Raw genomic sequence first — 24,710 nt, 5'->3', positions numbered from 1 at the left:
GCATAGGAGCACATGTACCCCAATGTTCATAGCAGCACTCTCAACAATAGCCAAAACATGGAAAGAGCCCAAGTGTCCATCAACGGACGAATGGATCAAGAAGATGTGGTTTATCTATACCATGGAATACTACATGGCAATGAGAACGAATGAAACCTGGCCATGTGTAGCAACATGGATGGACCTTGAGTGTGTTATGCTGAGCGAAATAAGTCAGGCAGAGAAGGACAAATATCTTACGTTTGCACGTATAGGAGGGTTAGGAGGAACTTAACTGAGGAACAAGGGGGAGAAGAAGGGGGGAAATGATGGGGGAAAGGGAGAGAGGCAAACCATGAGAGACTCTTGAATGCTGACAAAAACTGAGGACTGATGGGTGGGGGGGGATGGGCATGGATGAGGGCACTTGTGGGGATGAGCACTGGGTGTTATGTGGAAACTAATTTGACAATAAACTATTTGTAAAAAAAAAAACAACAAAAAATAGTAAGATCTTGGAGTAGCTCATGGCTCACTGTGTATGTGATGTTTCATTATGTCTCAGCCAGAGGAATTTCATTCCATGCCAGCCTACCCTGTCCACTACCTCCACCTCCACCCAGCTGATCAGAGTCCTTGGAAGCATCACCTGAATCCACAGCAGCCAAAGAATAGTCTCAGCCTGGTAGAGGGCCTGTTACTTCACAGTCATCATGGAATTAGCTAAGAACTCATCCTGCAAGAATGTGAAGCAGCTGGGGCTGTCACACACTATTGGGGGGAGTGTAAAATGGTATAACCACTTTGGGAAGTAGTTTGGTAGTTTCTTTAAAGATGAAACATATACCTATCATATGACTCTGCTACTCTGTTCCTAGGTATTTGCCCAGGAGAAATGCAAATACATGTCCACATGGAGACTTGAACTTGAATGTTTGTAACTTCATCTGTAATAGCTCCAAACTGAAAACAGCCCATATGTCCATCAACAGGTGAGTGGATAAATAAATTGTTGTAGAGCTGATCCATGGAATACTACTCAGTGGTAAAAAGGAATGATCTATACACACAACAACATGAATTAATTTCAAAATAATTATGTTGAGTGGAAGACCTAAAAAGAGTACATACTGTATGATTCCATTTATGTAACTTTTGGGGTGCCTGGCTAGCTCAGTCAATAGAGCATGTGACTCTTGATCTTGGGGCTATCAGTTCAAGCCCCACGTTGGGCATAGAGATGACTTTTTAAAAAATCTTCCAGGGACATGAGGGTGGCTCAGTTGGTTAAGTGTCTGACTTCAGTTCAGTTCATGATCTTGCAGTTCATGAGTTATAGCCCTGCATTGAGCTCTGTGCTGATAGCTCAGAGCCTGGAGCCTGCTTCAGATTCTGTGTCTTCCCCTCTCTCTGGCCCTCCCCCACTCATTCCCTCTCTCTCTCTCTCTCTCTCTCTCTCTCTCTCTCAAAAATAAACATTAAAAAAATTTAAGTCTTCTATTTACATAAATTTCTAGGAAATGAACTATAGTGACAGAAGGCAGATCACTGGTTTCCTGAGGTTGGGATGGGACAGGAGGGAGGGACTACAAAAGGCACAAGGAAGTTTGGAGGGCCTTGTGTGCTAGAGCAGCCATAATGAAATACCACAGACTGGGTGGCCTAAACAACAGTTTAACAGGTAGTGATCAATATTGTGGTGATTGTGATGGGTTGTGGTCATAGTTTCAACACTTATTAAATTATACACTTTTAATATGTACAAGCTTATTGTATGTCAATCTTAATAAAATTATTTTTATTTTTTATTTATTTATTTTAGAGACAGAGAGTGCACACACAAGCAAAGAGAGGGGACAAGAGAGATGGGGGAGGGAGAGAGAGAGAATCTTAAGCAGGCTTCACACCCAGAGTGGAGCCCAACACAGGGCTCGATCTCACAATTGTGAGATCATGACCTGAGCCAAAATCAAGAGTCAGACATTTAACTGACTGAGCCACCTAGGCACCCCGATAAAATGGTTTTTAAAAACAAGAACAAACATCAGATCCCTGGGTTATGCCCCTTTGAGACAGGCTAATTCAGGTGGTCAGAAGTAAAGCCTGCAAATCTCCATTTTCCAACCTGTGCTAAAGACTCCAGTGCACAATCAGGTTTATAAGCCAATGGTTTAGGTTGCACCAATTGGTGAGGGCAGCAGCCCAAAGTCCACACCCATTCTCCATACCCAGGCATTCTCAGAAATATTTGTGGACAGTCAACTGCCACATGCCCTGACAAGCATCACCAAGCACAGGAGGCACCAGGAGGCAGATTGGGAAAGTGAACCTTTCAAAAATATATGTCCCCACATTCTAAGTGACCCCCATAACACATGCTCTAAGTAAAATGGTATATTTATCCTGCACTCTCATCCAGATGACTATCCCTAAAACTCCCTTAAATAGAAATTCTTACCCATGAAGTTCTTTCTCCTTTTAAGGAATCAACTCATGCCTTGGTCAGTGATTGACACTCCCATCACTATTCACTACATAGTGGTTCATGACCATAGTCTTCTGAGAAATAAAACATCCTTCCTCATCTAGTTCATGTTGGGACCCCACCTGTATTATCTCTTAGTCTTGCGGAAGAAGCACCCATGGACCACCAGGATCTCTATCATCAGATCCCATCAGATCCTATCCAGCTGCCAAACACTTCCCAGCATGCATGTGTTATCTCTTTGAGGATGGTCAGTAAGCCATCTTCATATTCAAGACCATGTTGTAATGGTTCTGGCCTTGATTCTAACACTTAGAAGGCAGTCTGCTTAATTTCTCTATGCTTCAGTTTTCTTCTCTATAAATTTAATGTAATGTAAGCCTTGGGGCTGGCTTCTCTAAAGTGCTAAGACTGTTAGTATAGCAGTTCTCTCTTCCTCAGCTACTTCTTTGACTTTCGCACTCTTGACATCTTCTATTGACATCTCTTAATATGCATTAGCAGTTTTGTTTTATAACTGTGGGAGTAGGCAAATCAGTCCCATTCCAGATACTATCTACCCATCAGGCAGTAGGCTTAAAATAAATGCCACACAACTCATATCATGGGCCAAGGAACAGACTTTATTGGTGTCTTAGTCTGCTAAGATGCCATACAAAATACCACAGACTGAGTGACTTAAACAACAGAAATGTATTTCTCGTAGTTTTGGGGGCTAGAAGTCCAAGATCAAGGTGTCAGCATGTTTGGTTTCTTCCGAGTCCTCTCTAACTTGCAGATGGTCACCTTCTCCCTGTGTCCTCACATGGTCTTTTCCTCTGTGTAAGCACCCCTGGTGTCTCTCTGTGTGTCCAAATTAAATTTCCTCTCCTTATAAGGACACTAGTCTATTATATTAAGACATCTACCCTAACAATCTCATTTTAATTTAGCGACCTCTTTAAAGGTCTTATCTCCAAACATGACCACATTCTGAGGTCCTAAGGATTAGGACTTCCATATATAAAATGTAGCGAGACACAATTCAGGTAATAATAGGGGAAACTTAATAGGAAAGCTCAGCATTATCCCCATGAGGTGGATTCCAGGGCCAAGGCTCTCTGCTGGAGACATAGTACAGATTTGCATTCTAGGGGAATGTTTCCAACCCTCATTGCCCTCTGTTATATGGAAAGCAGAAGAGGAACCAAGTTAGTGAAGGGATGTACAAACTACTTGGGTACCAATCTGGATTTGGGTGCCAACAGTTCAAAAGAGTTATCTGGGAGAACCAACGGCCCAACACCTATGGACCTTGGAAAGTCATAGCTCATCTAACTAGTGGAGAAGAAGCCAAGGATCCTGTGGGAGACTAAAACTGATGCAGCATTCCCTGTTGGGAGAGGTGAGATCCCAGAGAGCTCACTGTCCAGGCAAAGTAGCAGAATTCCAGAGTCATTTCAAAAATTATGCAGTGTATGCAAAGAGGAAGAAGAGAGTGGAGGACCATGTAGATGCTTCAACTTTCTTTTATTTCCCTTATTCCTATAGTCTGGGTGGGACAGATACACTGCTTAAACACTGTAAACATCCTTATTCTCCTTATAGAACAACATCCTCTAGACCTAACTGAAATAAAACAAATTAGAATGAAAAGAATAGGGTCCATTAAATATATATAAATAAATAAAGACATAAAAATCTCTTAAGCTAGTTGTCCATGCTTATATCACTATCCAACAAGCAGGGATGAATCAGGCAAAAGAAAAAGAAGAAAATGTCAATGAATCAATAGCTATGGAACAAGCTGACTGTGTTAACTAAGAATCGTCTCCTAAAACTATGCTGACTCAGGCAGTTTTTGAGGCAAATTCTGTAAAACCTTTAGGGAATTGAAAATGTCTTTGCTACTTAAACTGTTCCCTAGAACAGAAACACAGTAAAAACTTCCAAGTTCAACTTACTAAACTAACACAATCTTGATGCCATGGCTCATGGAAGGATAAATTAACAGGCTTCTTCTGGAGCAGCCAGTGAGCTAGAAGGACACTAAAGTGTGATGTCATGAAGCCACATGGATGACAATCAAAATAAGAACCAAAAAGTGACCACTGGGTTAGCAATATAAGGGTCATTGTTGGCTTTGACAAGCATAGTCGCAGTGGAGAGATGAAGACAGAAGATGAATTGAATCAGCTGAACAGAGAATGTGAAGTGACAGTGACAAAGGGAAACTCTTTCAAGAAGCCCATGAAAGAGCACAGAGAAAGGAGAGAGCAGCTGGAGGATGACAGAGAGACAAGTAAGGGATATTTTTTAATGATACATACTACACCTTATTTGTATGCTGAGAATAGTGATCAAGAAGTTGGAGAGAAACTGACAATGAAGAAAGGAAAAGAGACAATTATAAGCAAGGTGGGATGGAAATCAAATGGCGGTGGTTTTGGAGGAGAGCAGGGATCCTTCATTTGTAGTAAAAGGAGGAAAATGAAGAATGTGGACATTTGAGGATGTGCAATTATGATGTGCATAAAGCTTTTCCTATAAGAACATTTACTGAAGCATCGCTTATAATAAATAAGTAAATAAACCAAATGCCCAGTAGAGACATTGGCTAAATATACCAAAATATTAATTAATTAATATTAATTAATACAATTAATTATAACCTCAGGAACAAAGTAAAGATTTCTTCTTTCATTACTCCTATTCAATATAGTATTGGAAGTCATAGCCAGTGTAATAAAGTAAGAAAAGGAAATAAAAGCCATACAGATTGGAAAAGAAGAAATAAAACTGTCCTTATTTGCAGATGACATGGCTGTCTAATTAGAAAATCCAAAAGAATATACAGAAAGATTCTTAGTACCAGTAAGTGACCTTAGCAAAGCTAAAGGATTTAAAGTCAGCATGCAAAAAATTAATTTCTATATACCAGTAATGGAAAGTGAAATGTAAAACACAATACCATTTATAATTTCTAGGAATGGGAGAGAAAGAAAGAAAGAGTTAGGTATAAATCTAACACGATATGTATAGGATCTCAGTGCTTAAAAAGTACAAAATTCTAATGAAAGGAAGTGAAGATCTAAATAAATGGAGAGACATATAATGTTAATGGGTTGTCAAGACTCAACATAGTGAAGATGTTAATTTTTCTCAAAGTGATCTATAGATTTAACACAAGTTCTATCAAAAATCCTGGCAGGATTCTTTGTAGATGTTGACAAGCTAGATCCAAAGTTTATACAGAAGGCTAAAGTAACTAAAATGAGTTTTTTAAGTATTATCTGATTTTAAGACCTACTATAGCTTCAGCAATATAGATAATGTACTATTAGAAGAAGCATAGACCCATGAATCAATGAAATAGAATTGAAGTTTCAGAAATAGGACAACACAAGGATGATAAATTGAATTTAGACAAAGATGCAATAGGAAATCAGTGGAAAATTTTCAAAAAATGGTACTTGAACAATTAGACATTCATAGGCAAAAACATGAATTTCAACCTAAACTTCATACATTATGCAACAATTAACTTAAAATGGATTACAGATCTAAATGGAAAACTATAAAACTTTTAGAGGAAAGCAAGAGAAAATGTTGTGACCCAGGATTACAAACAGAATTAAACTGGATTATGGGTCTTCCTCAGAGAAAACATTTTTAATTTGGGGGAAGTCTATTGATCAAAATTTTTTATGGATTAACATTAAAAATATTTTCTCTGTGGAAGACCCTATTTAGAGGATAAAAAGACAAGCCCACAGATTGGGGTTGGTGGGAACCAGAAGATTCCAAGCCATATCTGCAAAAATCAAAGCACTTGCTTGCAGAATACATAGAAAACTCTCTAAACTCTACAGTAAGAAACAAAAAAAAACCTATTTCAAAAATGGGTAAAAACTGGAACAGACACTTCACCAAAGAAGACATATGGTTGGCAAAAGAGCCCATAAAAAATGTTTCAGTATAATCTATTTGAAATAAACAGAAATAACTCTACACTAGGTTGAAAAATGATATTCTACAAATTCACTAGGACACTCTCTGTTGAAGCTGAGTTGCCAAGTAAGAAGATCTCTATGCTATCAGGAAGCCCAAGCAGGGAGGCTTCAACAGACAGACCCTGCTGAGGTCCCTGCCAATAGCTCATGTCAATTGCTAGATGTGTAAATAAAGAGACCTCCATATGATTCCAGTCCCCAGCCATTGTCACATCCACCTGTCAAACCTTCCCAGCTGAGACTCCCTGCACCCTGAAGCAGATACAAGTCTTTTCTACCATGCCCCATATGAATTCATAACATGAAGAATCCATGTGCATAATGAGCATAATAAAAGAGTTGTTCTAAGCTGCTAAGTTTTGGAGTAGTCATTGCCCACCAGTAGTAACCAGAGCAAACTGGCCTTCTTTGTTCCTCCTATAAAACCTACTAACTGCAAATCAGTGAGTATGGTTACTGAACATCTACCATCAAGTATATAAAACTCCTCTCTACTAGACAGCCTTTTATTTCTTCTTATCCATTGAGTTCTGTGCTTATGAAGAGGCATCATGTTGTTCCCAAACCTGTTTATGTCAGTTGTATTTATTATTATAATTACACAATTGAATTTAAAATTATATAAACTGGGGTGCCTGGATGGAATAGCTGGATAAGCAACCAAATCTTGATTTTGGCTCCTATCATAATCTCATGGTTTATAAGACCCATGAGATCCACATTGGGCTCTGAGCTGACAACACGGAGTCTGCTTGGGATTCTCTCTCTCTCTCTCTCTCTCTCCCTCTCTCTCCCTCTCTGTCCCTCCCCCCCAAAATAAATAAATAAACATTTTAAAAAATTGTATAAGCCAATTAAATCTTGGCATCAAAAGAAAATATATTATTATTAAGAAAAGTAAGGTGAATGCTTTGGAAAGACTCAATAAAGGCAAATCAACAAAAATTACTTCAATTTAATAATTTCAAATTAAATATGGACAAGACAACGCTAAAAGATTGTTGGAGGGATTTTGAAAACCCAAAAAGATTCAGATTGTATTTTTTAAATTCTTTTAATGTTTCATTTATTTTTGAGAGAGAGAGAGAGAGAGGGATATCACAAGTGGGAAAAGGGCAGAGAGAGGGAGACACACAAAATCCAAAGCAAGTTGAGCTGTCAGCACAGAGCCCCAACACAGGACTCGAACTCATGAACTCTAAGATTGTGACCTGAGCTGAGCCAGACGCTTAACCAACTTACCCACCCAGGCAACCCAAGTTTGTGTTTAAAGTTCTTATTCTCCTCTAAAGAAATAAACCTATATATTGTAGTTGATGCATTGCATGCATGTGATTTATGTGAGAAAGACTAGTTGTAATTCTAATTAGTGGACCCATACTTGAAAGAAAGGACTTGGCTCTACATCAAAAGGTTGGCAAAAGAATATATTTTTATATGTTTTAAGTTAAAATAAAATGTTTAATACACTAACCCTTTGACCCAGTAAATTCACTCCTGGGTATAAACCTAAGAGAAATGGAAACATATGTCAAAAACAAAACAAAACAAAACACAACACAACACTTAGGCAAAAATGTTCATAGCACTATTTGTCATGATAGTCCAAACTGGAAAACCAAATGTCCATCAAGAGGAGAATGAATAAACAAATTGTGATATATTCCTACATGAGATAATACTCAACAGTAAAAGGAACAAATGCAACAACATGGGTGTATCTCGCAGACATGATACCAAGTAAAAGAAGTTAAATATGAAAGAATCCATACTGTATGATTTCATTCATATAAAATTCTAGCACAGGCAAAACTAGTCTATAGTGACAGAACTCAGGAAACTTTCTGGGGTAGTGGAAATCCTCAATATCTTGATAAAACTGTGGTTCATACACCTGTATCCATTTGTCAAAATTGTACAGCTAAGATCTGTGTATTTTAATGTAAGTATATTTTACCTAAAGAAAATGGAATTTTAGAACTTAAGTGGGGCATGGGGAGAAATGAAGTTATAAAGCAAGAATAGCAAAGGTTGTGGCACATGGGTGGCTCATTGGTTAAGCGACCGACTCCTGATTTAGGTTCAGGTCATGATCTCATGGTAGTGATGTTGGACTCCACCTGGGTGTGAAGGCTGCTTGAGATTCCCTCTTTCCTTCTCCCTCTGTCTCTCCCCCACTTGCATGTGTGCACAAGCTCTCTCTCTCTAAAAAAAAAAATTATCAAAATGTTGATGATTGTTTAATAGAATAATGAAGGTATGTAGGTATGTTATAGGTATGTTATACTATTCTAACTGCTTTATGTATGTTTGAAATGTTCCACAATAATTTTTTAAATTAAAATGTTTAAGATAGGGGAGCCTGGGTGGCTTAGTCGGTTAAGCGTCCGACTTTCGCTTTGGTCATGATCTCGCGGTTCGTGGGTTCGAGCCCCGCGTCGGGCTCTGTGCTGACTGCCAGCTCAGAGGCTGGAGCCTATTTCAGAGTCTGTATCTCCCTCTCTCTCTGACCCTCCCCCCCCACTCTCCTAGAAATAAATAAAAATATTTTAAAAAAATGTTTAAGATATATATTATCCTCTATGATTCCCAGATTTAACCAACCTTTTTGATGAGCTGCCCAACTTCCTGTTGGAGTCAGGGGCCTCTGCCACACAGCTCCCTGTGTGCTCTCTGCAGAAGGCTAAGTCACAGCTCTGGTGTGAAGTAGGCACATGTGAGCTTTTAAAACCACAGCCTACTGCTGGAGGGGGGTGACTGCTCTCTGCCACATATTCTAACTCCTAACAAATATCTGTCTTGTTGTATAACTGATTCATGTCTTGATACCTCATGAAAACTTTAAGTAAAAGGTGATGTGATATACAAGGAAGAAAAAAACATGAATTTTGTTATCAGAGTAGGGGCAAATCTCAGCTCTGGCATTTTTAATCTATGTGGCATATGACATCTTAATGTCAATGTTCCTATCTATGAAAGAAGGACAAAAATTGTGCACAGATTGCTATTGTCTCTATTGCCCTTTTTTCATAGTAATAGAAGTCTTGCAATGTATGTATGGTGTCAGAAAGCCAGCCCTCCCTGAAGCTAGGTGTGGCAGGATGACTAAATTCTGCCTAGGAAAACATGCATCATGTGACAGCTTCTAGGAACCTTCCTTAAAATGAAAGTGGCATACATTCGATGCTCCTTTTTTATCATCCCTTTCTTCTGTCTTGCTGCCTGAATATGAATGTGACAGCTGGACACTAGGAGTAGAGCAGTGGCAAGCAAGCAGGAACGTGGGTACTCCACAGCTGCATTCAGCAGAGCTGCCATTCCTGCCCTGGACTACCTATCTACAAACTTTTATAGTGAAAAAAGAAATTAATGTCTTCCTTTTTCAAGCCACTGTTGGAGTCTCTATTACATAATTATAAGTTTACAACTAAACTTAACCCTAACTAATATGATAACTACTTCATAGTGTGCCGTGATAAGTGGAAATGTCTGTGTCCACAACACATATCAGGTATCAAAAATAATACTAAATAATAGGTATTATTGCATCCTTTGAGTTAAAGCCTCATTGGTTTTCTGTAAACTACTCTGGATCTAGCATTGAGCAACAAATAATTGTGAGAGTAAATTGAATATATCACACTTCAGTTTTTACTGAAGGAAGACATACTGATCCAAAGGGGAATATTTTAAAAGTACAATGGTTTGTCATTTGGCCAGGCATGACTAACATAATTCTAAAACCAAGAACTGATGGGTGAAATCATATATTGAAACAGACACCCTCATAAGCCAAAGATCAAAGTTTCTCACCATCAGTGTTATTGACATTTAGAGCCAAATAATTCTGTCTTGGGAGGAAGAAGGAGGGCTGTGTTGTGCATTGTAAACTGTTCATCCGTGGCCTCTACTCATGAGAGATTCCAGCAGCATCATCCTTCCCTGAGTTGGGACAACCAAAAATGTCTCCAGACATTGCTAAAGTCCTCAAGGGGACAAAAATCACACCCCTGGGTGAGAACCACTACTAAAGATGGAGATATAAATTTATACAACTTTTCTTGAAAAAGCTTGGTAATAAGTATTAGGAACTTTAAAAATGATGGAGTGCCTGAGTGTCTCAGTCAGTTGAGCGTTGAACTTTTGCTTTTTGCTTAGGTCATGATCCCAGAGTCATGGGATTGAGTCAAACCTTGGGCTCTGGGCTGAGCATGGAACCTGCTTAAGATTCTCTGTCTCTCTCTCCCTCTGCCCCTCTCCCTCACTTGTGCACTCACTCTCTTAAAATAATAAAATAAAGTAAAGTAAAGTAAAGTAAAAATAGAAGTGTTTAGATGTTTTCATACAGAAATCCTACTTCCAGGAAGTAATCAATAAGTAAAGATGCACACATGTCAGTTTAAAAAAAAAAAATCTCATTTAAAAATGGGTGAATGATTTGAGTACACATTCCTCCAAAGAAGATATACAAATGGCCAATAAGCACTTGAAAAGGAGCTCAACATCATTATCCAACAGAAAAATAAAAATTAAAACCACAATGAAATATCACTTTATATGTGCTAGGATGGTTATAATAAAAAAGACATCTAATAATAACTGTTGGTGGGGATGTGGAGCTATTGGAACCCTTGTACATCACTGGTGGAAATGTAAAAATGGTACAACCACTTTGGAAAACAGTCTAGCAGTTCCTCAAAAGGCTACCATGTGGTCGGAGGGGCCAAAATGGTGGAGTAGCATGGAAATTTTCGGCTTCTCTCATCCCTGAAATGCAGCTAGATCAGCACCAAACTGTTTTACACACCTAGAAAATTGATCTGAGGATTAACACAACAATCTGCATAACTTGAGTGACAGACCTCAGCAGGTATGCAGCACGGAGAGGTGAACTGGAGAAGAGAGAAGCCACAAAGGGCAGGGAACTGTTTTTGCTTTCAGAGAGAGGACAGAGTCTGGGGGGAGAGGGAAAAGCACACCCTAAAAACAGCTGGAGAGAAAGAGTGAAAACACCCTTAAAGGACTGAACAAGAAAGGGAAAAAGGAAAAAAGAGAGGGTTTCAATACAATTAGGGCTCTATAAACAGGGGAGTGCAGAGGTGGGAACCCCACAGCTCGATACCTAATGGAGCTCTACTGGGAAGGGCAAATCCTCAGGAGCAGACAGCAGGGTCTGAGTGGTCCTTGGGTCACACAGAGAGAGGCTGTTCCCCTGTTGAGAGGATATTTGGTAGAGTCCGTGCAGCCTCCCCACAGGCAAAGGTCCCAGCAGATCCTGGAGAATAGCCACATTTGCTGATGTTGGAACAATGACATCAGGGGGTAGTGAAGGCTGGCACCAGATGTGTGATGTAATTTACATAATCCCTGAAACACAACACAATCACACAAAATTTTTCTGGGGTGGGCTGGCACCCAGCTGCAGTCTCTGGGCCTCTGCAATGGTACAGTCACACCAGAGTTCCCAGGGGTGGGCTTGCACTGGGCCATTATTCAGCAAGACCTTCCCCTAAAGGACTGGAGTGGGCCAAAGCCACAGGGCCCTCAGAAGTGAGAGATTTGGAAACATAGCCCTATCTGAGATAAAATTTGGGAGGGAGGTGCTGCCTGGCAGGCTGACGGCTTGGTCACGGACAGTGTAGAAGCAGGGAGTAGATGGAAGCCAGAGACAAAGGAGGGATGTTTGATTGCCGGTGAGCGTTCTGATGCTAGAGACTGGGAAGCTGACGGATGCCATTTTCACCTCCCCCGGGCATCATATACATGCCTACACATACACAACAATCCACCCCAGTAAGCTAAGCAGCACCATCTAATGGAGAACAGAGCTGTTACACCAAGCCCCATCCAACTGCACCAACCAAACTCTAGAGGGCGACCACAAGCCTCTCTGTGGTTTAGTTTACAGACTAGGGAGTGTTTCATAGTTTGACTTCTAGGGGAAACTGGATGTAATTTTATTCATATTTCATTCCATTCACTGGTCCATCTATTCAATTTTTTTCTTTTTTCTTTTAATTTTTAATGTTTTTTTATTTAATTCTGAGAGAGAGAGAGAGAGAGAGAGAGAGAGAGACAGCATGAGCAGGGGAGGGTCAAGAGAGAGGGAGATACAGAATCTTTTGAAACAGGCTCCAGGCTCTGAGCTAGCACAGAGCCTGACGTGGAGCTCAAACCCACAAACCGCAAGATCATGACTTGACCTGAAGTCGGACGCTTAACCAACTGAGCTACCCAGGCGCCCCTCAATTTTTTTCTTTTTTTTTTCTTTTCTTATGCTTGAACACAGAGAAAAACTTTATTTTTATTTTCCATTTTTATAGAAAAGATTTTAAAATTTATAGTATATTTTAATTTTTTGTAAAAATTGTATTCTATTTTACTTCCCTCATTTCATTTTATTCTATTTTGTTGTATTGATTATTTTTGATTTTCAACAATTTCTTACCCTTTTTCCTTTATTTTTTAATTTTCTTTCCCTTTTTCACTACTCTATCAAGTTTCTTTCAACAACCATACCAAAACACACCTAGGCTATAGCTTCCTTTATTTGACTTTTGTGTTGTTTTTAATTTTTTATTTCGTTAATTATATTTCTTCCTCCAAAATGACAAAACAAAGGATTTCATCCCAAAAGAAAGAACAGGAAGAAATGACAGCCAGGGACTTAATCAACACAGATATAAGCAAGATATCTGAACCAGAATTTAGAATCACAATAATAAGAATATTAGCTTGGGTTGAAAACGTGTAGAATACCTTTCTGTGGAGATAAAAGAAGTAAAATCTAGTCAGGACGAAATTAAAAATGCTATACCTGAGATGCAATCTTGAATGGTTGTCACAGCAGCAAAGGATGTATGAAGCAGAGCAGCGAATCAGTGACACAGAGGACAAACTTACAGAGAATAATGAAACAGGAAAAAAAGAGGCAAAAGAGTACAATATAAGAATTAGAGAACTTAGTAACTCAGTAAAAGGAATAACATCTGAATCATAGGGGTCCCAGAAGATGAAGAGAGAGAAAAGGGGGGAGAAGTTTTGTGTAAGCAAGTCATAGTGGAAAACTTTCCTAACCTAGGGAAAGACACAAACATTAAAATCCAGGAAGCACAGAAAAATCCCATTACATTCAACAAAAACAGAATATCCACAAAGCATATCATAGTCAAATTCACAAATACACAAAGAAAGAATCATGAAGGCACCAAGGGGAGAAAAGTCCTTAACCTACAAGGGAAGACAGATCAGGTTCATAGCAGATCTATCCACAGAAACTTGGCAGGACAGAAAGGAATAGCAGGATATATTCAATGTGCTGATTGGAAAAATAGGCAGCCAGGAACTTCTTTATCCAGCAAGTCTGTCATTAAAAACAGAAGGAGAGATAAAGAGTTTCCCAGATAAACAAAAACTAAAGGAGTTTGTGACCACTAAGCCAGCCTTGCAAGAAATTTTAAGGTGCACTCTCTAAGGCAAGAGAAGATGAAACAAAACAAAAAAATACCAAAAGCAACAAAAACTAGGAAGGGCCAGAGAACACCACCAGAAATTCCAACCCTACAGGCAATACGATGGCACTAAGTTCATATCTTTCAGTATTCGCTCTAAATGTCAGTGGACTAAATGCTCCAATAAAAGACATAGGGTAATAGAACGGATACAAAAACAAGATCCATCTATATGCTGTTTACAAGAGACCCATTTTAGACTTAAAGTCACCTTCAGATAGAAAGTAAGGGGATGGAGAACAATCTGTCATGCTAATGGTCTCCAAAAGAAAGACAGAATAGCCATACTTATGTCATACCATCTAGATTTTAAAATCAAGACTTTAACAAAAGATGAATAAGGGCATTATATCATAATTAAGGGGCCTATCCACCAGGAAGACCTAACAATTGTAAACATTTATGCCCCCAATGTGAAGCACCCAACTATATAAATCAATTAATCACAAACATAAAGAAACTCATTGACAATAATACTATAATAGTAGAGGACTTTAACACCTCACTTACAGCAATGAACAGATCATCTAAGCAGAAAATTAACAAGGAAACAATGGCTTTGAATGACACACTGGACCAGATGGATTTAACAGATATATTCAGAACATTTCATCCTAAAGCAGCGGAATACACATTCTTCTCAAGTGTACATAGAACATTGTCCAGAATAGATCACATAGTAGGACACAAATCAGCCCTCAATAAGTACAAAAAGATTGAGATCATACCATGCATATTTTCAGACCATAATACTATGAAACTTGAAATTAACCACAAGAAAAAATGTGGAAAGACAACAAATACTTAAAGACTAAAGAACATCCTATTAAAGAATGAATAGGTTAACCAAGAAGTTAAAAAGGAAATTAAAAAGTACGTGGAAGTCAATGAAAATGATAACACCACAGCCCAAAACCTTTGGGATGCAGCAAAGGCAGTCATAAGAAGGGAGTGTATAGCAATCCAGGCCTTCCTAAAGAAAGGAGAAAGGTCTCAGATACACAACCTAACCTTATACCTTAAAGAGATGGAAAAACAACAGCAAATAAAACCCCAAAACAGTAGAAGACAGGAAATAATAAAGAGTAGAGCAGAAATCATTGCTATCAAAAAAAAAAAAAAAAAAAAAAAGTAGAATAGGTCAATGAAACCAGAAGCTAGCTCTTTGAAAGACTTAACAAAATTGATAAGCCCCTAGCCAGTTTGGTCAAAAATAAAAAGGAAAGGACGCACATAAATAAAATCAAGAATGAAAGAGGAGAGATCACAACCAACACAGCAGAAATACAAACAATAATAAGGGAATATTATGAGGAATTATATGCCAATAAAATGGGCAATCTGGAAGACATGGACAAACTACTAGAAACATATAAACTACCAAAACTGAAACAGGAAGAAATAGAAAATTTGAAAAGACTCATAACCAGTAAAGAAATCTCATTAGTAATTAAAAATCTCCCAAAAAAACAAAAGTCCAGGGCCAGAAGGCTTTCCAGGGGAATTCTCCCAATCACATAAAGAAGAATCAACACCTATTCTTTTGAAGCTGTTCCAAAAAATAGAAATGGAAGGAAAACTTCCAAACTCATTCTATGAGGCTAGCATTACCTTGATTCCAAAACCAGATGAAGACCCCACTAAAATGGAGATCTATAGACCAATCTCTTTATGAACATGGATGCAAAAATGCTCAGCAAGATATTAGCCAATTGGATCCAACAATACATTAAAAGAATTATTCACCACGACCAAGTGGGATGCAGGGCTGGTTCTATATCCTGAAAACAATCAATGTAATACATCATATCAATAAAAGAAAGGACAAGAACCACATGATCTTCTCAATAGATACAGAGAAAGCATTCGACAAAGGACAGCATCCTTTCTTGATAAAAACCCTCAAGAAAGTAAGGATAGATTATAAAAGCCATATATGAAAGACCAGTCACTAATATCATCCTTAATGGGGGGAAACTCTCAGTTTTGACTCTAAGGTCAGTAACACAACTGGGATGCCCACTCTCACCACTGTTATTCAACATTCCTAGCCTCGGCGCTCAGACAACACAAAGGAATAAAAGGTATCCAAATCATCCAGGAGGAAGTCAAACATTCACTCTTTGCAGACAACATGATACTCTATATGGAAAACCCAAAAGATTCCACCAAAAAACTGCTACAATTTGGCAATCACAGGATATAAAATCACAGAAATCGGTTGCATTTCTGTACACCAATAATGAAGCAACAGAAAGTGAAATGAAGGAATCTATCCCATTTACAATTGCACCAAACCCCAAAAAATACCTTGGAATAAAACTAACCACAAAGGTAAAAAAAAAAAAAATCTATACACTGAAAACTATAGAAAGTCTATGAAAGAAATTGAAGAAGATACAAAAAATGGAAAAATATTCCATACTCATGGATTGAAAGAACAAATATTGTTAAAATGTCAATACTGCCCAAAGCAATGTACATATGCAATGTAACCCCTATCAAAATAACACCAGCATCCTTCACAAAGCTAGAACAAACAATCCTAAAATTTGTATGGAACCAGAAAAGACCCTGAATAGCCAGGGTAATCCTAAAAAAGAAAACCAAAGCTGGAAGCATCATAATCCCAGACTTCAAGATGTATTACAAAGCTGGAATCATCAAGACGGTATGGTACTTGCACAAAAACAGACACTTAGATCAATGCTACAGAAAAGAGAACCCAGAAATGGATCCACAAACATATGGCCAACTAATCTTTGACAAAGCAGGAAAGAATATCCAGTGGAATAAAGACAGTCTCTTCAGCAAATGGTGTTGAGAAAACTGCACAGCGACATGCAGAAAAATGAACCTGGACCACTTTCTTACACCACACACAAAAATAAACTCAAAATGGATGAAAGACCTAAACATAAGACGGGAAGCCATCAAAATTCCAGAGGAGAAAGTAGGCAAAAACCTCTTTGACCTCAGCTGCAGCAACATCTTGCTCAACACTTCTCTGGAGGCAAGGGAAACAAAAGCAAAATTGAACTACTGGTACCTCATCAAGATAAAAAGCTTCTGCAGGGTGAAGGAAACAATCAACAAAACTTAAAGGCAATCACTGGAATGGGAGAAGATATTTGCAAAGTATGTATCAGACAAAGGGTTAGTATCCAGTCTATAAAGAACTTACCAAACTCAACACCCAAAAAACAAATAATCCAGTGAAGAAATGGGCAAAAGACATGAATAGACACTTCAAAGAAGACATCCAGATGGCTAACAGACACATGAATAAATGTTTAACATTATTCATCATCAGAGAAATACAACTCAGAACCACAATGGGATACCATATTAAACCTGTCAGAATGGCTAACATTAACAACTCAGGCAACAACAGATGTTGGTGAGGATGTGGAGAAAGAAGTTCTCTTTTGCACTGCTGGTGGGAATGCAACCTGGTGCAGCCACTCTGGAAAACAGTATGGAGGTTCTTCAAAAAAATTAAAAATAGAATTATCTTATGACCCAGCAATTGTACTACTAGGTATTTATCCAAAGGATACAAGTGTGCTTTTTTGAAGGGGCACATGCACCCCAATGCTATCAACAATAGCCAAAGTATGGAAAGAGCCCAAATGTCCACTGACAGATGAAAGGATAAAGAAGATGTGATACACACACACACACACACACACACACACACACACACAATGGAGTATTACTCAGCAATCAAAAAGAATGAAATGTTGCCATTTGCAACAACATGGATGGAACTAGAGGGTGTTATGCTAAGGGAAATTAGTCAGTCATAGAAAGTCAAATATCGGGGCGCCTGGGTGGCTTAGTCGGTTAAGCGTCCGACTTTCGCTTAGGTCATGATCTCGCGGTTCGTGGGTTCGAGCCCCGCTTCGGGCTCTGTGCTGACTGCCGGCTCAGAGCCTGGAGCCTGTTTCAGTCTGTGACTCCCTCTCTCTCTGACCCTCTCCTGCTCATGCTGTCTCTCTCTCTCAGAAGTAAATTAAAAAAAAAAAAAGTCAAATATCATATGACTTCATTCATACGTGGAATTTAAGATATAAAGCAGATAAACATAAGGGAAGGAAATAAAAAATAATATAAAAACAAGGAGGGGGACAAAACATAAGAGACTCTTAAGTATAGAGAACAAACTGAGGGTTGCTGGAGGGATTGTGGGTTGGGGATGGTCTAAACGGGTAAGGGGCATTAAGAAAGACACTTGTTGGGATGAGCATTGGGTGTTATACATACAGATGAATCATTGGAATCTACTCCTGAAATCACTGTTGCACTATATGCTAACTAACTTGGATGTAACTTAAAATACATAAATATATATATACATACATACATAAAAGGTTACCATGTAATCTACAATTCCACTATTTATATACCTAAGAAAAATGAAAACATATGTCCATATATAAACTTGTACACATATGTTCATAGCAGCATTATTCATAGTAGCCAAAAAGTAGAAAGAACTGAAATGTTCAACTGATGAACTGATCATTAAAATGTGATCTATCCACACACTAGAATACTACTCAACAATAAAAAAGAAAGAAGTGCTACAACATAGATGAACCTTGAAAACATTATGCTAGGTGAGAAATAATAATTAGTCACATATTATATGATTCCAGTTATACTAAAAGTCCAGAAGAGGCAAATTCATGAAGACAGAAAGTAACTTAGTGGCTGCCTGGGGCTTGCCTGGGGGAATGTGAAATGAGGAGTGACTGCTGATGGGTACAGGACTCCCCCGTGAGGTGATGAAATGTTCTAAAATTATTCTAAAATTTATCGTGGCAATGGTTGCACAACTCTGTGAATATACCAAAAACAATCTGAGTGTAATCTTCAAACAGGAGAAATGGGGAGTATGTGAATTAATGAGCCATTATAAAAACATATCATCAATATCAACAAAAAGATGCACATACAAGGATCTATATTGTCACAAGTTACTTATAAAAATTTAAAAGTCAAAAACACCGAAATGCAAAGCAAAAGGGATGGCAAAATAAATTGTGTTTGGTCATATGAATATGTATGAAGTAACCACTCTAAATCACCTTTTGAATATTTATTAACACAAGGAAATCTCATGCTGTAATCTTGAAAAGGCAGAATGGAAAATCTGCACTTAGACACACACACACACACACACGCATGTGCACACACACACACACATACACCCATACACACACAGAATATGTATTTTAAAAATCCACAATCAGTGAACAATGGTTAATATTGGGTGGTGGGATAAATGGTGATTTTTGTTTTCTTCTCTTTCTTCTATAGTTTCTATATTTTCTACACTACATAAATGTTCATAATCATGAATTTATTTTTTAAAGATTGAGGAAAAAACATTTATTTCCAAAACTGACTTAAAATATATAAACTATAAGAGCTGAATTATAGAACATGGGGTCAAGCCTTCTAATTTTACTAGAGCCCCAAGAGGCTCATTGTCAGCCATTTTGTCAGTGTATGGACCTGAAATAGTCCTTTTCTCTTCTCTGGTCCTTTTCTTTCTTTCTTCATGAACCCCTTACTCACCTACACACACACACAAAGATGGAACAAAAATGGAGAGATAAACCTTAAGGGCATTATGCCAAGACAAATAAGTCAAGCAGAGAAAGACAAATACCACATGATCTCACGCATACGTAAGTTCTCAAAAAAAAAAAAAAGAAAAGAAAAGAAAAGAAAACAGAAACAACACCTGTGCTCATAGATACAGAAAACAATTTGGTGGTTACCAGAGGTGGGGAGTAGGGAGTGGGCAATATGGGTGAAGGTGGTCAAAAGTACAAACTTCCAGTTAGAAAATAAATTAGTCCTGGGGTTGTAATATACAGTATGGTACAATGATACCATATTGTACATTTGAAAGATGCTAAGAGAGTAGATCTTACTATAAGAAAAAAAATTGTAAACATGTGTGGTGATGGATGTTAATTAGATTTATTGCAATCATTTTGTAATATATATGTATATCCAACCATTATGTTGTACAACTGAAACTAATATAATGTTATTTGTTAGTTATATTTCAATTTTTAGAAAAACTAAAAAAAAAAAAAAAAAAAGATTTGAGGGATTTCTTTTCTCAAACTGGATACCCTTCTAAAATTCCTGCAAGATTAGATAGAAAGACCCACCAGTCTCCCTCCCAGCCCATTAGAGGGCAGTAGCAAGCCAGGCCAGGGTAAGGCCTAAGCACAGTGGATAAAGGACAGTGAGAAGAAACATCATTTCTTGGCATCAGAAGCAGACAATCTTGATTAAAGTCATGCTGACCCCAGAATGACTGTCTTCAAGTTTCTCTGGCAAGCGTTAGCTTAAGGAGTCTTTTTGAAGTGGGGCATTCTGGTTCCTATCCCACACGGGCAAGAATCAGATGACGCCCCAGGGAACTGCCCCAGTCACAGCTCCCACGTTTTTTCAGAGCAGCAGCCCATAATCACCTCATTTTCCTGCTCCAAGTGTTGTCAGAGGGATTCTCCAGGCTCTGGCATCCTGGGAGGTAGCACAGATAGAAGGCTGGAAGAATGCAGAGTGAATCCTTCCATCTAAATGACCAGCTGCCGATGCTGTTCCTTGGAGTTCCAAGCCTCCAAACAAAAAGAAGAGAATCCGGCAAGAGACTGCTAAGCCGAAACAAAAGTTCAGAAAATTTGGCAAGTCTCCCTCTTCCCAAATGATTCCCAGGCGATGGTAAATTTGGAAAGTGGTCAGTGTTGAAATTAAGGCACATGGGGTTGGCTGCAAAGGCTGATGGCTCCTCTCCTTCCACAACGTGTGAAAGTAAAAAACACAGTGTTGGAGGAATAGTGCTCACCCCTTGCTCTTAAGTCCAATTAAAGAACCTTATTCCAGGCAGACAGGGGTCTACTATAGTCTGGAAGATGACCCACATTCAAATCCCAGCCCTGCCACTCACTGGTCAGGTAAACCTGTGGGCATTTCTCAACTTTTCTGTCTTCATTTACCCACATGGCAAATGAAGGTTAATATTAATAGAAGGTAATATTAATAGTTCCTATGTCCTACATTGTAAAGAGGACTATTTACATAGTCCTTGACTCATTATTAGTACTCAACAAATGCCAGCTAGTTTCTAGAGCTAGTGGTTACAGGGATAAAGATCTTAAAATACAGAGTTTTTCCACTCCCATTTCAATCCAACATACTGAGGCCTTTACTCTGAGGAAGTCTTCTCTTAATTTAAAGGCCCACAAAAAGCTTGTGAGACAATCTGTCATTCAAACCAACCCAGCATTAATACATTGGATAAACCCACATGTTACAAAGCTAAAAACTACATCTAAAATCTACCTCAGGTTGTATATACTGAAGTGCATTTATTTTCTTGCCTAAGCTGCTGGTTGTGGAAGTTCCTCCCCAGAGGCAAATTTACTAGAATTTGATGTGAAGGTTTAAAAACAATGTCAATGCTTTTAGAGGTTGCTGCATCAGTAGTTGAAATGCCAAGTAATTCCTCATCATGGATATATGCTAGAACAAGCACTTACTGTAAGATTAATTAGTATGGCTCATTATATTTCCTGAGGATACCACAATAGTTCCTATTATACATGGTACTTCTCCCATCAGGAGGTTGGTTTGTGTTCCCTCCCACTGACTCTAGAAGGGCCTGAGAATAATGTCATATAACTTCAAGTCTAAGTCATATTAGACAGTATGGCTTCCTCCTAGTTTTCTTTTGAATACTCATTCTTGGAACCCAGTCACCATGCTGTGAGTAAAACCAAGCAGAACATAGAGGAGACACGTATAGGTTTCCATCCAGGGGCCCAGCTAGGGTCCCAAGCAATAACTCCCATCAACTGCCAGACAAAGAACAATCATTCAGATGTTCCAGCTTGAGAGGCTGACTCATTTCCAGCCTTTGAGTCTTCCCAGCTGAGCCCCTAGATATCATGGAGCAAAACAAATCATCCCACTATGCCCTTTCTAATTCATGAAATCTGTAGCACAAGAAAATAGTGGTCATTTTATGCCACTAGGTTGGGAGATCACTTGTTATACAGCAATAATACATGCAACAGCTAACAAGCATAGTTGTCTCACATTTAAGGAAATGAGGCTTTAATGTCTGTAAGACACCTCCTACTTTGATGAAATCTTGAATTCCACAATAAGATATTTATTCTTTGATCTTACAGTATTACCCCTTTTGAAACATAGAGTATAGGCAGTAGCCCCAATTCAGGAGCTACCACTATTAATGGTATGACTTGGAGAAAATCACTTAATATGTGGGTCTTATATTGCATCTCTTCCCTCTAAATTTAATCTCTGTTCTTCCCCAACCCCCAACCTGATGTCCCAGGAAATTAACCTTACAAAATATATCAGTGACCTAGATTCCAGTTAGATGTGACCAAATGCAGGCATCAGCAAGAGACCCAGAGAACAGCAGTAGAGTGAAGTTGAGGTACTTATTCCTGCAAAGGAAAAACACTCGTGTAACTCCTCTCAACACTCTACTCTCAGTAATTCTGGTCACCAAATGTGTGGAGAGGTTCCCACCCCAAGCAATTTTCAGACATCCACTGGGTGTCCTATAATTTAACTCCGTTCTGACACTCTTTGCCTGAAGGGGACATCAGATCCCACAGGTTAAAGGCTGTCCTACAAGATCCCTCCCATTTTAGATGCTGATTGCAAATCCAGGTTATCACCTGAGCTTCTGATCAATTTACCCGCTATAAATTGAAAGTCCCCATCATGACCCCTACTCAGGTTCAATCATTTGCTGGAATGGCTCACAGAACTGAGGGAAACAGTTTACTCACTAGATTGTCAGTTTATTATAAAAGAATACAACCCAGGAACAACTAGATCTAAGAGATGCAGAGGGCAAGGTATATGGGAAGAGGCATGGCATGCCACCTCTCCAGGCATGCTATCTTCTTAGCACCTCCACATGTTCACCAACCTTGGAAGTTCTCCAAAACCCATAGTTTATAGAGCCTTCATTATGTAGGCATGATTGATTAAATCATAGGTCATTGGTGATTGAACTCAACCTCCACCCTCTCTGTCCTCCCCAAAGGTTGAGGAATAGGAATGAAAGTTCCTACCTTCTAATTACATGGTCAGTTCCTCTGGCAACCAGCTCCCATCCCTAGGGCTTCCCAAAAGTCACCTCATTAATATAAAAACTCAAGTGTGTTTGAAAAGGGGCTTGTTATGAATTAACAAATGGCATACTTATTGCTCTTATCACCTGGAAATTCCAAGGAATGGAGATGAAGATAACATATATTTCTTATTAGAAATCACAATATCACAATCCTCTCTCCCTCTATGGGGTAGCCATAACCTAGCAGCATCTCTCAGCTGAAGGTCACAGCTCCTTTGAGACAGGCTCCTTACACTGTTCTTTCTCCAGCCCTCTCCTCTTCCTCTCCCTCCCTCCAACCACCTGCTCCCTCTCTCTGTCTCTTTCACTGGGTCTATAATTGCTCCCTTCCCAGCCCCTTCAGGCTTTGGGGTAATAAAAGCACCGGTCTAACTCTGATGACTTCCCTACACCCTCCCCACACATTTGCAAATAATTCCTCAAATTGATCAATGTGCCTTCAGTTTCAGGGCCCTTTCTGATTCTTCATGGTCAAAAAAAGAATCAACCCACCCAGCTTCCTAGATCAGACAAGATAATCAACTGAGAGTCTTAGCCAGGGCCAATGACAAAAAGAAAAAGCACACTGAGCATTTCAAACAGAAGGGATTTAGTGAAAGGAATTGGTAACACTAAATTCAGAAGGCTGAAAGGGCAAAAAGAGAGTACTAAGTAACTCAGTTATCAGTGGCTGCAGGGCTGGTAGAACCAGTGGAGGAGGTGGTGTTTCTAGGAACTGGGTGCTCCAAGAGGGAACGTTTGCCTGGTCAATGCTCAGTTCCCCAAAGAGGGCATTGTGGGGGTTGGTATGACATCCTTACAGGCTGCTTCTTGGTTGGTTCTGAGTCTGGCTAACACTGTCCCCTCTGCAGAGGGATGGTAACAAGAGTGTGAACAGGAAGGAGTTTCCCTGGGCCCTCCTAGCTCCTTTTACTCTCCTAAATTGGCCTCCCATGGGCAGAATCTAACACAATGCCAGCTGGCATAACTGTCTTAAGACCAGAGTCTGAAACTTCTTAGGCCAGCATCATAGATCAGAGAATGAAAGGTGGGGTTTAGGACAGAAGACAACAGGTAGATAACCAATACATATGGGCACTGTAAAAACATTCTGTACTGTAGTTATTACTGTTACCCATAACTGAGAAAATTTAAGTAGATATCCATACCTCAGAATGAATAACTTTTCCCAGCCTTTTCCCCAGAGCAGGCTTAAATAAAAGCTATGATATTACAGCCCATAATTTCCAAGCTCACCAAGGTTTTAAATGTTCTATCTATCCTGTGTTTCCCCCAGAACATCAAAATGTCCCATAATCCAACCAAATCTCCCAGACTCCTTTTATAACTAGAGCAGCAGTACATAAATTCTTTGTTCACACCACTAATGCCAATGATGGTCTCAGAAAAGATGAGTGCCACCAAGCATCAGCAGCGCATAGAGTAGGGTGATGTCGCAGGGAAAGCACTCTTGACCAAGGCCAGCCGAAACAGGGTCACCTCCTGCTGTGCTCCTCCTCCAACTCCCTGGAGCTGAAGGCTAGCAGTTCCCCTGAAAC

The sequence above is a fragment of the Hyaena hyaena genome, unplaced genomic scaffold (assembly GCF_003009895.1).
Source record: "Hyaena hyaena isolate Hyena2069 unplaced genomic scaffold, ASM300989v1 scaffold_269, whole genome shotgun sequence".
In the NCBI taxonomy this organism is placed as follows: domain Eukaryota; kingdom Metazoa; phylum Chordata; class Mammalia; order Carnivora; family Hyaenidae; genus Hyaena; species Hyaena hyaena.
Note: the sequence above shows the minus strand (reverse complement) of the source record.